Here is a 17,402-nt window from a genome sequence, read left to right on the forward strand (position 1 = left end):
GGGATATGGGCATTCTATAGGTAGGAGTGAATAGCGAGGTCAGCACAACGTTGTGGGCCGAAGGGCCTGTTCTGTGCTGTCCTCTTCTATGTTCTATGTCATGGGGCTATATTTAGGAACAACACACAAGCAGATAAACCACAGTGGGGAGCAGGGTTCAAAGGTCTGGCAGTGCAAACCTCAGGAGAGGATCACAGAAACAACTGTGATGGGAGACTAAGTAGGTGCTGGAAGGCTGGCCACCAGCCAGTCTCACTGACTCAGGGAGTGAGCCAGTGAATTTGCTCAGCGGTCCCAACTCTGCTCGGCTCAGTTGTTGCAGCTCGGGGGGGGGGGGGGGGGGGGAGGAGGGGAGGTGGTGGTGTGGTTAGAAATGGGGGGCTGAACTGGTGGTCTCTATTTTCTTGACGCAGAAGACAAGCTTGTGGAAAATGAGGCAGGAGTTGGATGAGGCAGGGGAAAAATATTTTGTAGCTATCCTTGCCCTCACCTTTGGAATGATCATAGTGTAGTGAGTGACTCTGTAACAAAGGGAGGGAGGAGAGTTTATCCTAATTAATGGAAGGGATAGCCCATGGGTATTCCTGTGCCAGAGGTGAGCACAACCAAACATTCAGCAGCTCTTGTCATTTTAGAAGGTTACTCCTGAGTTGACTCTGTCTCCCTTTGTATAAATGGTGTTCCACAGTTAATTTCAAGGCTTTGGCATATGTTTCTAAAGGGATTCATAATTTGTAGATTTTTGCAGGTAAAGGAGCATTTTTTTTAAAAAAACGAAGTAATTTACACCTGAAAATAGTTTGTCTTTTTTTAATTCCAAAATAAACTTTATTCATCATAAAAAAACAAACTATATACAACAATAAACCTGTGCAAACCTTTACATTCGTGTACGGATCAATCATTTATATAAAAAAATAACAGCACCGATGCCACACTGTGTGGCTCCCTGGGGTGCTAACCCAATCCCATAAAATACAATATTTAAGGGGCTTCCTCTCCTGACCCTGCCCCTCCCTCTCCAGTGGCAGAAGAACCTTAAGATATAGTCCTTCCCCACCGAGTCCTTGCGTTGGCTGCACCCAGCTTCAGTGCATCCCTCAGCATGTACTCCTGCAGTCTGGAATGTGCCTGTCAGTAGCATTCCCCTACGGACATCTTGCAGTGCTGGGAGACCAACAAGTTTCAGGCAGACCAAAGGTCACCTTTCAACAAGTTGATGACCTTCCAGCAGCAATTGATGTCCGTCTCTGTGTGTGTCCCCGGGAACAGCCTGTAGATCAGAGAGTTCTCTGTTACACAACTGCTGGGGATGAAATGTGACAAGGACCCTTGTATCTTTCGCCACACCTTCCTCACAAACCTACAGCCCGCAAAGAGGTGGGCGACCATCTCATCCCCAGCGCAGTCCTCCCGGGGGCAGTGCGCACTGGGACTGTTGCTTCGACCACGCAGGAAGGATCTGACTGGGAGGGCCCCTTTCACTGCCAGCCAAGCGAGGTCTTGGTGCTTGTTGGTGAGTTCTGGTGATGAGGCATTCTGCCAGATGGTCTGGACAGTCTGCTCGGGGAACCACCCACAGTATCCATCGAGTCCTTCTCCTGCAGTGTCTGCAGGATGTTCCGTGCTGACCACTGCCTGATGGACTTGCGGTCAAAGGTGTTGGTCTGGAAGACCTTTTTCACGAAGGACAGGTAGTACGGCAACGTCCAGCTGACTGGGATGTTGCATGGCAATGGGGCCAGGCCCATCCTTCAGAACACCGGGGACAGGTAGAACCTCGGCACGTAGTGACACTTGGTGTCCACGTACTTTGGTTCCACGCACCGCCTGAGGAAGCCACAGACGAAGGTGGTCATCAGGATGAGGGCGACACTGGAGACACTTTTGCCCCTATTGTCCAGGGACTTGTGCATGGCGACCCATCGGACCTGCTCTATCTTGGATCCCCAGATGAACCGGAAGACGGCACAGGTGATTCCCAAGCCAGAGGAGCAAGGAACAGGCCACACCTGCGCCAAGTATAGAAGCCCTGAGAGCACCTCACACCTGATGACCAAGTTCTTCCCAGTTATTGATAGGGAGCGCCGTTCCCACAGTCCCAGTTTCTGTTTCACCTTCCCAATCCGCTCCCGCCAATTTTTGTTGCATGCCCTGGCCCCTCTGAACCAGATCCCCAGCACCTTCAGGTAGTCAGGCCTGATGGTGAAGGGGAGATTGGGTCTGTCAGGCCAGTTGCCGAAGAGCATGGCCTCGCTCTTAGCGCGGTTAACTCTGGCCCCTGATGCCAACTCAAACTGGTTGCAGATGCTGGTCAATCTGCGTACTGACCTTGGGTCTGAGCAGAAGACAGCAACGTCGTTCATGTACAGGGAGTTTTACACCTGGGTGCCCCCACTGCCTGGCAACGTCACCCCTCTGATGCTCTCGTCCTTCCTGATGGATTTGGCAAAGGGTTCTATACAGCACACGAACAAGACAGGGGAGAGAGGGCAGCCTTGGCTTACTCCAGACTTAATGGGGAAGCTGTCTGTTTCCCACCCATTGATTTGGACTGCACTACTGATGTCTGTGCAGAGCAGTTGGATCCAATTCCTGATTCCCTCCCCAAAGCCCATTTTGGAGAGCACGTCCAACATGAACGTGTGTGATATCTTGTAGGAGGCCCTCTTCTGGTCCAAGCTGACCAGGCAGGTGTCCACCCTTCTGTCCTGCATGTAGGCGATGGTGTCCCTGAGCAGCAGGAGGCTATCAAAGATCTTCCTGCCATGTACAGTACAGGTTTGGTCCGGGTGGATCACCTGTCCCAGAGCAGACTTGACCCTGTTGACGATGGCCTTGGACAGGATCTTATAATCCACATTCAACAGTGAGATGCATCTCCAATTTCTGATGTCCTCCCTCTCCCCCTTCCCCTTCTGCTTGAAGATGAGGGTAATGGTGCCCTTCCTCATGGATTCTGACACTCATAATTTGTAATTCATAATTTGTAGATTGTTGCAGGTAAAGGAGAATTTTTTTAAAAATGAAGTAATTTACACCTGAAGATATGGTCTTTCCATATTGATATTGGTCATTCATGTGTTACAGATGCTTTGAACATCAATGGATTTCATCCCAGAACCTTTTTGACATCCACTTCAAATTACAGGTGAACCCCTTGTTACAGCTTTTCAGATAATGGACATTAACCTCTAGAGAATTCACAAATCACTACCAAAAATTTGAGGTACAGAATATAATTTGTTCTTATGGAATTTATGTGAAAATAAATAAACACAATTATTTTCTTATCTTGCATTCCTTGATGCATGTGCAGATGACACAGCATCACGTTATGGAAAATTGCAATATAGATCATTTTCTGGGAACACAAGACCCCTCCCCTATCCCCACCCCCTCCCCATAATGCGGGAATCACCTGTACTTGATAAGAAATCGTAGCGACATTGTCACTTGCCACATTTGTAGGAATAATTTCACCCTTTCAAGTTTTTTGTTGCAAATTTTGAGGACATTTATACTTACCCCACAAGAAGTTATCAGATCCAATTGTTTGCCAAACAAACGTCACATCCTGGAGGGGGAATAGCCTGTGTAGCACCTTTATCCCACTACTAATGCTCAGAGGTGATTATGAAGTGCCATTAAAAAGAAATTTACCTGAAGTTTACAGACTTGACCATCCCACTTCGGGAGCTGATGCATCTGGACCACTGTGTGCCAAGTATAACCCATGGGAAAATAGACAAACAAGGAATAAATGAATAAACTTTCAACTCTACGAAGGTAAGTGATGATATTAGTGATCTCTGGCAGCTTAATGTCAAATCTTAAGTTTGTTTCTTTCCAGCATTTATTGATTTAGCTACCCAGTCCTGTCCTGTTCTAACCACATATTATGTCCCACAGATATTTTTTGATCTTTGGAACCTCAGTAGCATGTATTAATAACAAAATGCTATATTTACTGCACACAGATTTTTTTAACAAAGAACTTTTTTTAAAATGCTTTGAATAGAGTCTTCAAAACAAATTAATATTCTGGATCTTTCATTTTTCTCTGAAACACCATCAAAAGTCAATAGAATTATTGAATCATACAACATGGTAATAGACTGAGTGGACATCCTTTTGCATTAACCCCATCGCCCAGCACTTGGTCCATAACCATCTATGCCTAAACAATTCAAGCGTTCATCTGGATACTTTTTCAATGCTGTCAGCATCCCAACTTCAATCGTTCTCTCAGGCAGTACATTCCAGGTACCCACCAATTTCTAGGTGAAGAAGAACCCCTCATGTCCCCTCTGAATCTCTTCATCCTTACTGTAAACCTGTGTTCTCCTGTTTTATCTATCTCTGATACAGGTAAAAATTTCTTGCAGTCTACCCTATTTATACCCCTCATAATTTTATACACGTCAGTCATGCTGCCCTTGTCCCTCCACTCCAGGGAAAACAGACTTAGCTCCTCCAATCTCTCCCCATAACTGAACTGTTTCATCCCAGGCAACATACTGGTGAATCTCCTCTGCACCTTCTCTAGCACAATCACATCCTTCCAAAACCTTGGTGACCAGAACTGCATGCAGTACTACAGCTTAGATCTGACCAAGGTTTTATACAGTTGAAGAATAACCTCCCAACCTCTGTACTCAGTGTCCCAATTAATGAAAACCAGTATCCCATATGCCTTCTCATACATGTTGTCTACCTGTATTGCCACCTTCAAGGATCTATGGACTTGTACTCTGTTCCTCAATACTCCCTAAGACCCTATCATTCAGGGTGAATGTTGTAGCTTTATTTGTGCTCCCAAAATGCATCACCTCACACTTCTCTGTATTAAACAAAGTTTTAGTACTGCCAAAATTGGGGGCAGTTGACACAGGAGGCCGGATAGTAAAGTTTTTTATCTGTAGTCTACACACTGTCCATAATATCTTAATTTCAATACAGCAGCCACACGGAATACTATAAAGTACACATTTTTTTAAATGAAGCCTTTGTGGATCTGGTACTAACATTGTGCTGATACTATTTGTTGTGACTGTGAATGAGCCACACAAAGACTGGAGCTATAGATGTAAAAGGACTTTATTCAGCACAACAAACAGGCATTCTCTTGGAGATACTCTCTCTTGAGGACCTCTGGAGAAAAACTCTCTGAACTCAAAAATACACTGAAGTTCAATACCCTTTAAGCACAAAGATAAAAGCAAGTGAGTCAATACATTTTCAATGGTCACAGTTTACTTCAACATTCTGTAGGTAGACATAAAGCTCCATAGCATTACATATTTACAAGGGGAGTACATCTCAACTGACAAGAACAACTCTGCATATTCAGACACCTTTGTTGGGAATCCAGGCACCTGAAACAGCCTTCTATTACCAGATAGCTCTCTGCAGACTGTGGTGTGTATTCGTGCAGCTATCCTTGTCTTAGATTGAAGACTTCTTTGTTTGTGTTAATTAGCTGCTACCCCTGTTCCATAACTCCTGAAGATGTCCCAAATAATCCCTAAAACTATTGATACAGTGTGAGGCAGCAGGATTTATTTCTCAAAATCATTGCAATGACTCCATTTGAACCTCAACTTCCAAATTCCTTAAAAAACATAGTTCTGACAAAGGACAAACCAGACCGGGTGTTTTTGCATTGATCTTTGAAACTTCTGTCTTGTAAACTTTAGACTTTCAAACAAGTTACCTCATGCACTTTGGCAGCCAAGACCATTTTAGGCTGTTAATTGCTTGTAACAAAATAGCCTCAACTGAGTTCTGAATTTATGTTGCCTGCTCCATGTGCATGCCAAGCACAAGATAACACAGAATAATGGAATATTAAATTAATATAAATTTATGACCACAGCATCCCCGCTGAATACCCAGGGAATTGTAAGCTTTTTTGGAATCTGTCACGTAATTAGTTTTGCTTCTATTCCCGTGTGCCAAACTGTACATGTAATTTTTGAACAAAATTGCTCTATTTTATGGCATATAAGGTATTTCTTTTCTTTGAAGTGGATGTAATTGTGAAACATATATTTGTTAATGAACTGATGTTAAACATTTTGTACTTTTCATCAAAATTACATTTAAAAGACAAGCAATTCTATTTCATTTTATGGTTTCAATTGATAAATATTTTGGCTGTATTAACAGTTCAGAGGTTGAGTGACTCATCTCTTAACCCCCAAAGTCTTCCCATTATATATAAGATTAAAAAAAAGATAAGATATCTTTATTAGTCACACGTACATTGAAACACAGTGAAATGCATCTTTGCGTAGAGTGTTCTGAGGGCAGCCCACAAGTGTCATCACGCTTCTGGCACCAACAAAGGATGCCTACAATTTCCTAACCCGTACATCTTTGGAATGTGGGAAGAAACCCAGAGGAAACCCACGCAGACACGAGGAGAACATACAAACTCCTTACAGACAGTGGCTGGAATTGAACCAGTGTCGCTGACGCTGTAATAACGTTATGTTAACCGCTACACTGCCATGCCTGTACAAGTCAGGAAAATGATGGAATACTATCCAAAGTTAATTCTCAAGAAGCTTGACATCAGTTACCACTTGGTTGATATGCCATCCAATACCATTACCATTTGTTCACCCCACCACTGGTGGACAGTGGCTGTAGTTTGCCATCTATAAAATGCACTGCAATAACTCAACAAGGCTCCACCATCAGTACCTGTCAAAACTGCAGCCTCTACCACAAGGACTTCAGGAGCATGTGAATGCCACCCAAGACCCCTCCAAGGCTCACACAATTTTGATTTGGAAATATATTGCCATTTCTTCATTGCTGCTGGAATCCACGACCAAACAGGACTACAACAGTTCGAGAATGTGGCTTGTTACCACCTCCTCAATGGCAGTTAGGGATTGGCAATAAATACTGGCCAGATCCTGAAAAGTTAATAAAAAGTATATAATGGCACCAATTTACTTCAATATTTTCTGTTGCATACAGCCAAACTAAGCTATCATACCATGTCATCTGTTTAAATACTATTGCCTTGCAACTTTGGAATGAAGCTGCAATGATAAGGACATACAGTGAGCTTTTTCACAGGGCTGCTCAAATCAGATTTTCCCCTTTCAACTGTGGAATCAAAGTTGAAAAGCGGTTGTGACCTAGGCTAATATAGCTAATACAGCTTGTTCAGCGTAACTGGTCCACCTTGGATTGTCCTGTACTTATTCAGTGAAACATATTCAGGTATTATTACAGCTATTTAGCTGACCATAAACTGAACTGAAGCATACATAGATATTCCACGTGCTTCAAAGCTGACCTCTGATCTTTAATTAAATTCAGAATATCAACAACAGTTAATTAAATTTTCTCCATAACTGGCCATTGATATTTTCTGTAATACTTGAAGGTATTGAAAAGAATAGCTTTTCCTTTTTGAATATTTGAATGCTAATGTATTCACAAAATAATTATTATCACCTCATCTTCTTTAACTTGCTTCATTGAATGCCTAAATTAAGAATCTGTGTGTTCTATTCCAAGACTATAAATATTCTGACCTTCATTCCTCAATATTATTATTTTTATCATGTCTGCAAATAAGGATTCTTCATAGAAAACTAAAGAGTAGAAAGAATCTGTACTTTCACTGAGGTGGATCCTCCAAATGAATGAGACAGATAGTTCTGGATATACTAACCTAGATTATCCAAGTCCACATTCTGAAATACGACCACAAAACTGATTCAAGTTTAAATAAAATAAAAATGCTGGAAATACTCAGCAGGTCAGGGTGCATCTGTGGGAAGAGAAATAGAGATAATGCTTCAGGTCGAAGGTTCTTTGTCAGAACTGGGAAGAAGACAAAAGGGGCTTGTAAAGCTGCAGGGAAGGTGGGGGAAGGGGATGTCTCTGATAAGGTAAAACCAAGGTGACCATGGGGATAAGCTGTAAACAAGGTTATTTGGTCAATGAGTGAATGGGAGCAGTTAGAGAGTGAGAACATAGCCAAAAGGATATAAGAGCTGTAAAATGCAGAGCCCGAAGACATGTCCAGCAGGTTAGCCTGGGCATAACCTCCATTCCCAGAGGGAAAAAAGAAGAAAAGAGGATTAACAGAAAACAGGCAGTCTGAGCCAATATCACAGATGGACAACTGATACAAACAGAGAAATTAAGTTCCTGAAGCTTGCCTACTTTAATAAGCGAGGTTCACCTATCGCTGCATGTTCCTAGTTGGAATAGTCATTGAGTCTCTTCTGGCCCTGGCACATCTATCCACAAGTCTAACTCAAGTCGACAGTTAAAATAGGATTACCATAACCTGATCATCATGTATAAAGCGATCTTCAGATAGGAAGTACTATGGCTAATGTCCTGATGCAGGGTCTTGACCCGAAACGTCCACCATCCTGCTGCCTTCACAGATGCTGTCTGACTGGCTAAGTTCCTCCAGCAGTTTGTTTTTGGCTCCAGATTCCAGCATCTGCACTCTCCTGTGTCTCACAATGGTCAATTGTTCTGCCGTTTGGGATTCATTACTATAATCCCTGAGGTGGATTTCAAAAGTAAACACAGGAAAATAGGAGTAATAATCAACACTGACATTGGCATATTTGATGGCAAAGGTTGGTAACCAACAAGTCTTTAAGTTCATTTAATTAAAACAATTGCAAAGTGGAATGTTGATTCTTCTCATGAGGACTGAACAAATGCTATTTCATGTTTCATGCAAAGAAGTACTGTAACGATTAGAAAATATGTTTTAGTAATTCAGTCTCTTCTTTTAAACATTGCAGAAACAAAGGATAGGTTATCCAAGTTTGATAAAGATTTCAATGAACAAGAACCTCCTGGAGCAAAGGTGATTTGAGGTAGTCAGTGTGTATTACTTGTCAGGGAGTTTATAGGATCAGCATTATAAACGCCTCAAGAACGGAAAACTGCAGATCAAAATTGATGACAGTCTATCTTATATAATAGGCAATATACTCATGATTTATTGACAAGGTACCCACAATGATATATTAAAAAATTGAACTGAGATGCCTCACTCTGAATCCAAACGTATAAAATAGACAGGCATCTCAACATAACTCAGTCTTTGTTGTTAATTCATTCATTTCTCCAAGACTAAATGGTATGTCTGTAATTAAACGTCCTTATTTAATAGAGTTTTTATTAATATGATTCCAATATGTTATCAGACTGACCATTCTGTTTTCAGTGTTCAAAAGTTCACCTAGTTAATCTGTTCCAGGGTACTCAGCAGGAGCAGAGTAATGGTTAGAGCCTATCCTATCTTAGTCTAGAACAGAAAATGCACATCTCTGACCCACTCAGTAATCCTATTTTGATCTATGAATGTTAGAAGGAGCCACAATCAATATAACACAATTACTGGCTTTATATATTTACTATCCATCAAGCATTCATTACATTCTCCAGGATAACAAAATCTTCGGATCCCACACACAGACGACAGCAGATTGATCTCTGCAGAACCATACTCTACCTTTTAAACAGAAAATGATTCTTGTAGAGATAGAGCAGGTGGGAGTCGACTTGTATTGCAGTCCCATTTTACTTTGCATTCTTCCCAACAGCAGACGGGATCAAATTGTTTCACTTGCCTCTCACCAACAAATTTTTTCAGCACCAAAGGCCAAAACACATACCATTCCTTCGGCCCTTGTGTCTACCAAGCTCTCAGTGAGTTTAACAGTCTGTTTGAGTGACATTCACAGTGTCGGCCTTACAATGTTACCACGTACTAAAGACCACATGAATATTATGCATGGGCAATGATGATGTCAGTCTTGAAGACATAACCCCAAAACAATGCAATTTTTTAAAATTCAGAAATAAACTTTATTCATAAAAAAAAGTATATACATCTACAAAAGAAAAATACAATGCATGGCTCCTTACATTCGTAGTGTCATTCATAGATGTAGACATAGAACACTACAGCACAATACAGGCCCTTTGGCTCACAGTGTTGTACCAACATTCTATCCTCCTCTAAGATCTATCTAACCCTTCCCTCCCACATAGCCCCCTATTTTTCTATCATTCATGTATCTATCTAAGAGTCTCTTAAATGTCCCTAACGTATCTGCCCCCACACCTCTGCAAGCAGTACGTTCCATTCACTCACCACTGTTTGTGTAAAAAACTTACCCCTGACATCCCCCTTTATACCTTCCCCCAATCACCTTAAAATTATGTTCCCTCATATTAGCCATTGTCACCCTGGGAAAAAGTCTCTGACTGTCCACTCGATCTATGCCTCTTATGATAGCTCGCTCAACACTCGTTCGCTCGCTATACATTCACAGTATCATTGATCCTATGCATCACTGGTGTTAGCCAGGCCTATCTTTTGCAATACTGAGTAGAACCTCAGCATGTGGTGGCACTTGGTGCCCGCATACTTTGGTTCCAAAGATAGCCTGATGCAGCCACACAAGAAGGTGGTCATCAGGATGAAGGCGATGTTGGGTATGTTTTTGCCCCCATTGTATAGGGAGGTGTGCACTGTCACCTGTCAGAAGATGGCTCAGGTGACTTCCAGGGCAAAGGAGTGGGGAATGGGCCACAGCTGCGCCAAGTACAGCAGCGCCAGGACACGATTCGTCCCTATTGTTGAGGGGGAGCACCTCTCCCACAGTCCCAATTTTTGTTTAGTCTTGCCCATCCACTCCAGCCAATTTTTGTTACCCTGACAGTGAAGGGGATGGAGAATTGGTTGGGCCAATTGCTGAAGAGCAGATCCTCAATCTTCTTGGGGTTGGCTCTGGTCCCTGGGATGCACGGAAGCTGGGTGCAGCCAACGCAAGGGCTCGGTGGGGAAGGGCTACAGTTTAGGTTTCTTCTGCCACTGGAGAGGGAGGGGCCGGGTCAGGCGAGGAAGCCCTTTAAGTGGTGTGAATATGGGACTGGGGTATCACTCCAGGGAGCTACATGAGTGGCATCAGTGCTGGGGGTTTTAAAAAAAAGGTAACATTGATGATTGATCCGTACACAAATGTAAAGGTTTGCACTGTTTTATTGTTGTATATAGCTTGTTTTTTATGATGAATAAAGTTTATTTTGGAATTTTAAAAAAACTCAGACTTGTTACAGATGCTGATCAATCTGCGGACTGACTAAGGGTCTGAAAGGAGACAGTGACGTCATCCATGTACAGGGATGTTTTGATCTGAGTGCCCCCACTGTCTGGCAAAGTTACCCATCTGATGCCCATGTCCTTCCTGATGGATTCGGCAAAGGGCTCAATGCAACACACAAACAAGATAGAGGAGAGCGGGCAACTCTCCCTTACCCCAGACCTGATGTGGAAGCTACCTGTTTCCCACTCATTGATTTGGACTGCACTACTGAGGTCTGTGTATAGTGTCATTGAATTCAATTCTTGATTCCCTCCCCAAAGACCATTTTGAAGACCACATTCATCAGACCACATCCATCAGTGTGCAATCTCCTGTCAAAGGCCTTCTACTGGTCCAAGGTGACCAGGGAGGTGTCACCCTCCATAGGTGATGGTATCCCAGAACATTGAAAGGTTGTCAAAGGTTTTCCTGCCAAATACAGCACAGGTTTGGTCCAGGTGGATCACCTGTCCCAGAGCAGACTTGACCCAGTTGTCAATAACCTTGGACAGGATCCTGTAATCCACATTCAACGGTGATATGGGTCTCCAATTCATGATGTCTTCCTTCTCCCTCTTCTGCTTCTCAATGAGGGTGATGATGTCCTTCCTCATGGATTTTGACATGTTGCCAGCTAGAAGCATAGTGTTGTACTCTTCCTGAAGGTCTGGGCCCATCCAATCCCACAGAGATGAGTACAACTCAGCCAGTAAACTGTCACTTCCAGGGGTTTTATTATGAGTCAAATGAACAGATGGAGCCTGTCAGCTCCTCCAGGGTCAGGAGCTGGTCCAGACTCTCCCACTTGCTGTCATCTAGGATCTCCATGATAGAGTACAGGAAGTTATGGGAGACTGTGCTGTCTGTGACCTTTCTGTCATACAGATCAGCATAGGAGGATTTATAGATCCTCAATATGTCCATCTGCAAGGATGTTACCATCCTCTTCCTTAAGGCCATGGATTACAGAGCTTCACCTCTGAACGTTTTGGAAGAAGAAGCATGAGTGCATCTTATTCAGCCCCACAGAGTAGGCACTTGATTTGAAGGTGATGTTGGGGGGGATTCTGAGGTGAAGTGTGCAGTTCACAATTCCCTCTGGCTCTCTCTAGCCTTCCGAGCACCTTTGAGGATGAAGAACCTCTTGGTTGCTTCCCACCAGTGCACTGGGGAGCTAAAGAGGGGGTCTCACGGTTCTCCAACTGTGTGGTCTCCCTTCAGTTCCTCAATGTTCCTTGGGGTCAGCAGTTTTACATTCAACTTCCAAGTCTCCCTGCCTGCCTTCTGGTCCTTCTGTAGGTGACCAGAGACCAGCGATCAGAGAAGAACATCAGTATGACATCAGCAAATCTGACCATGACTGCCTTCGACACAAAGGTAGGCCTTCAGCCTACCCGGGATCAGGCTGAGACACTGGTCTCGGCCAGCTGGATTGCTGCTGAGCCCCAACTGCAGGGCTGCTGAAGGCATCACATAACTTTGCATCTTTCACTTTTTCCATCAGGAGCCTGGAGGTGCTGTCCAGTACTGCTAGGTCATCAGCAGCAAAAATCAAGTGAGCAGTTTATATCGTGAAGCTGAGCCAACAATAAAGGACACCATCTCAGAAAAAAGTATGATTTTGCTTTGCAGTGTAAGTGTTTAATTGTCTATAGATGTGATTTGTGGTGAAGTGCAAGATATTATAAGCATATGTTCAAACATACTGCAAGACTCTTAAAGGCAGCAATGAGTTACTTCTTCCCACAAAAGGACAAAAGAGCTGTCATGTTACATTTCCCTGGTAGGAAGTAAATGTAAAGATTGAAACTGGGACCACAGATACAAAGTACTCCAATGTATACCCAATGTATAAAATTATGAGGGGCATAGATTGGATGGACAAGCAATATCTTTTTCCCATTATTGAGCAATCCAATACCAGAGGGCATGCATTTAGGGTGAGAGGGGGTAGGTTCAGAACAGATGTGAGGGGTAGGTTTTTTACTCAGGTGGTGGTGGATGCCCGGAATGTGTTGCCTGATAGGGTGGTGGAGGCAAATTCATTGGGGGCTTTTAAGAGGGGCTTGGATGGGCACATGAATGAGAGGAAAATGGAGGGATACGGGCATTCTGTAGGTAGAAGGGATTAGCTATGTTGGCACAACATTGTGGGCTGAAGGGCCTGTTCTGTGCTGTACTGTTCTATGTTCTATTTTCTATGTACTGACAAGAGGATCCAGACAGTCCCCAGTATCTCTTCAGCTGTGGTTAGCTTTCTGATTTTTTTAATGTTTTGACTGGCTAGGATGTTATTTCTGTGGCTGGATATAAATAGCCCTCATTCTCTGCAACCTTAGCATTGGTGGCACGGTAGCATAGCGGTTAGCGCGACGCTACAGCGCCAGTGATTGGGGTTTGATTCCCGTCGCTGTCTGTAAGGAGTTTGTACGTTCCCCCGTGTCTGCAAGGGTTTCCTCCGGGTGCTCCAGTTTCTTCCCACATTCCAAAGACATACGAGTGCTCCGGTTTCCTCCCACATTCGAAAGACGTACGAGTAGGTTAATTTGGGTTTAAAATGGGCGGCGTGGACTCGTTGGGCCAGAAGGGCCTGTTACCACGCTGTAACTAAAAAAAAAATTAATTTAATTTACTTTGGTTCTGTGTATCCTTAGTTCTGCCATGTGGTCTTTGATTATTTTGGCTATCCTAAAATCTTGTCTCAGATGTTTGGAATATTTAAGTCAATTCAGAAACACCACATTAGTGTCAGTTTAAAGGAAATTCATATTGGGGTTACACAATCAGAACATGCTGGAAACACTCAGCACACGTCAGGCAGCACCGATGGAGGGAGAAACAGCGTTGATGTTTCATGTCAATGACCTTTCATCAGAACTAGGTAAAGTTAGAAAGCAAGCATCTTTTAAACTGCGGAGAAGGGAGCGGGATGAAGGGAACACAGTGGATGTCTGTGATGGGATGGAGATTAAGAGAGTCTGAATGACAAAATGTAGTGCTGGTACCAGCTGGGAGAGGATAGCAAAGTATTCACCGCAGGTCTCTCTGGAGAAGAGTGAACAGAGGAAGATGAATTAACACAGAGGGAAGAGAAAAGTACAATGCTTCAACTGTGAAATGGAAAACATAGCAGTTGCTAAGAATCTGAAATGAAAGAGAATGCTGGAGATACTAGTCTAATTCTGAAGAAAGCAGTGTTCCATATATACGTCAGTAAAACTTAGTATTGACCCTTACTCCAAATCAAATTTGCATACACACTGTTGCTATCTCATTTAGCCTACTGTCAGGCATCGTCTTGCAGCAATATTTAAATAACCAAAATCTACCTAACTGTCCATAGATAGTGTACAAGTCCCTGGATGGAAAACATTATGATGCTGGAGGAACTCAGCAGGCCAGACTGCATCCGTGGAGAAAGCAGGGTCCGGACCCGAAACATTGACTACCTGTTTTTCTCCACGGATGCTGCCTGGCCTGCTGAGTTCCTCCAGCATCATCGTGTTTTTCTTCTAGATTCCAGCATCTGCAGTCCTTTGTTTCTCCAGTACAAGTCCCTGGGCTGAGTTAGTAAAAAAATGGGGAGAGTTTTCAGAGATTTCCTCATTATCATACCATCAATGATTAGGGGGTGATTTTCAGAATATTAACAAGATAGAAATGACTTCTGTTGGATGAAAAATCTGAGGTTAAAGGAAGATATTCTAAAAATCACAGCCAGGTCTTTCAGGACTGAATTTGGAAATAACTACCACAGAGTGATAGAAATGGTAAACTTATCTGCCAATGGTAATTGACTTTAGGTCAATTTTTATTTTAAATCTAAAGCCAAGGTTTCAAGGAATGTGGGGAATAAAGCAAATGTACAGAATTCAGTCACAAATCAGCCATATTCTCACTGAATTATGGGAAGGGACTGAGGGAGTTAAATGGTGTTCACCATTCCAGTGTTCCACATTCTGATGCTGTGACAACATTTACATACTAATTAGAGTTTACTTATACTGTTGAGTAACATTAACAATTTACATTGTAATATATTGCACTGATCATGACTAAATTCATTCCTTATGATTAACTTCATATTACAAATTAACCAAAGTGGTTCATTGCGAGATTTTACTCTCCAGGTAGCTATGCACAATCTAAGATTGTAAGGAACTAAGGAAATAAAAATGTTTGTCAACATAAAAATCTGCATAATTTACAGCTTACAGCTTTAGATATACGTAATACTGTAAGAGTAACCAAATTTAGTCCTAGAAGCCAATGCACTAGAAAATAACAGAGAGAAGTGCAGTATTTATCAGAGAGCAGGAAAATAGACCACGTCCTTGCCACAAACCCCTGAGGTAGGAACGGCAGAAGATAGTAGTGACAAGCTGAGCTGCCTGTGAGGGATGGACCAGATCAATACGTGGGGCAGTCAGAAGGTTAACATCTGTTTTCAATGAATTGGTCACTTTCTGACCCAGAACGTAGTTAAATATGGGCAATATCTACCACTCAGCTGGTCAGTAGTTCTGACCCAACATGTATAAATTGTGGGGACACCAGAGATTGCAGATGCTGGAATCTGGAGCTAAATAATGAAAAACAGGCTGCTGGAGGAACTCAGCAGGTCTGGCATCATCTGTGGAGACAGTGAAATGGTTGATATTTTGGGTCGAAACCCTGCATCAGGACTGAGAGTGTAGGGGGAAGACAGTCAGTATAAAGAGCTGAGTAGGAGGGGTGAGACAGGGGTTGATAGGTGATAGGCAGAACCAAGTGGGATAAGGGCTGATGGGCAGATGGAGCCAGGTGGGGAAGGCGGAGGGTGTAATTTTGAGTGGGAGGTTGGTGGGTGGAAACAGAGAAGGAAAATAAAAGGAAAAGGGAAAAAAATGTTTAACTTGTGAGTGGTGGAGTGGGAAACAATGACAAGTGGAAAAGGTTCAGATCTTAAACTTGATCTTTTATAAACATTTGTTTTAACCAGTTGAATTGCTGAAAATGCAGGCAGCATTACTTTTGAGATCTGTGCAGTGACAAATTAGACACCTTTAGCCTTGCACATGACAGTTAAAGACTAAATGCAACTTCAGGTAAAACTGAGTTAAAAGGTGAAAGGATAACCGACCATGGATGAGGAAAAGGAGTCATGGAGAGATTGGAGATTAATGGGGGGAGGAAGGAGGGTACCAGGCAGATTATAGGAAGAGAAAGAAAAGGGTAGGAAGAAGAGAGAGAGATATATTAGTAGTTATTATTGTCACTTGTACCGAGGTACAATGAAAAACTTGTCTTGCATACCGATCATACAGGTCAATTCATTACAGAGTGCAGTTACATTGAGTTAGTACAGAATGCATTGATGTAGTACAGGTAAAAACAATAACAATACAGAGTAAAGTGTCACAGTGACAGAGAAAGTGCAGTGAAATAAGGTGCAAGGTCACAAGGTAGATCGTGAGGTCAGAGTCCAGAGGTGAAAGAGAACATGGAAGATGGCGTGGGATAAGCTTGTTTAGAGTTAAAAAGAACTGCTGGAAAAGACTGCAGATATGTCCAGCTGGGAGTAGGAGTAGAGTGTCGTGAACTGTCCTTCCATCCCACCCAGTGGTGGCAGGGAAGTGTCGCAAAGCAGGTCTTCCCTCCCATTCTCCCTTAACCCTGCTGCTGTGTCACCCTGGTTACACTCAGGGAAGGAAAAGATCTTCCATTCCTTCAGTGTTTTCATTGTTTATCACAATAAGAACAGATCAACCATTCTATCATCTGTCTTAGTTGAGCATATGTTCAGAGGGATTTTTTAATAATCTTTTATTCTTCACCCAAGCTTTGGATTCAAGATCCAGCCAAAATGTGATTGGCAAACATGACTGGTGGAGACAGAAGGTGGTGATACTGACTGGGCACTAAGATCATACGAACCAGATGGCAAAAGGTCAAAGTCAAAGTCGAGTTTATTGTCATATGTTCAAGTACATGTATGCACAGGTGCAATAAGAAACTTACCTGCAGCAGCATCACAGGCACGTCATATAAGTAGCATTCACAAGAAAAATATAAATTAAAAATAAGTGATACATTTTTTACAAGAAAAAAAACACAATTAGAATTAAAAAGAACAGAGTCTATTTTAGTGCAAAATGATCAGAGTGGTCATAGTGTTGCTAAACTGTAGTGATTAGGATTTTGCCAGTTGGTTAAAGAACCAAATGGTTGAAGGGAAGTAGCTGTTCTTGAACCTGGTGGTGTGGGACT

At 42.7% G+C, this 17,402-nt stretch overlaps 1 long non-coding RNA gene across 1 annotated transcript in view; it reads right to left on the reverse strand.

The window, feature by feature from the left end:
• Positions 1-17,402, reverse strand: part of LOC127574622 (uncharacterized) — a 172,158-nt gene that overhangs the window by 345 nt on the left and 154,411 nt on the right. Inside the window, exon 2 of the long non-coding RNA XR_007956937.1 lies at positions 3,664-3,716. This is a non-coding gene — a long non-coding RNA (uncharacterized LOC127574622). The remainder of the gene's footprint in view (positions 1-3,663; positions 3,717-17,402) is intronic.

Source organism: Pristis pectinata, chromosome 1 (genome assembly GCF_009764475.1).
Source record: "Pristis pectinata isolate sPriPec2 chromosome 1, sPriPec2.1.pri, whole genome shotgun sequence".
NCBI lineage: Eukaryota > Metazoa > Chordata > Chondrichthyes > Rhinopristiformes > Pristidae > Pristis > Pristis pectinata.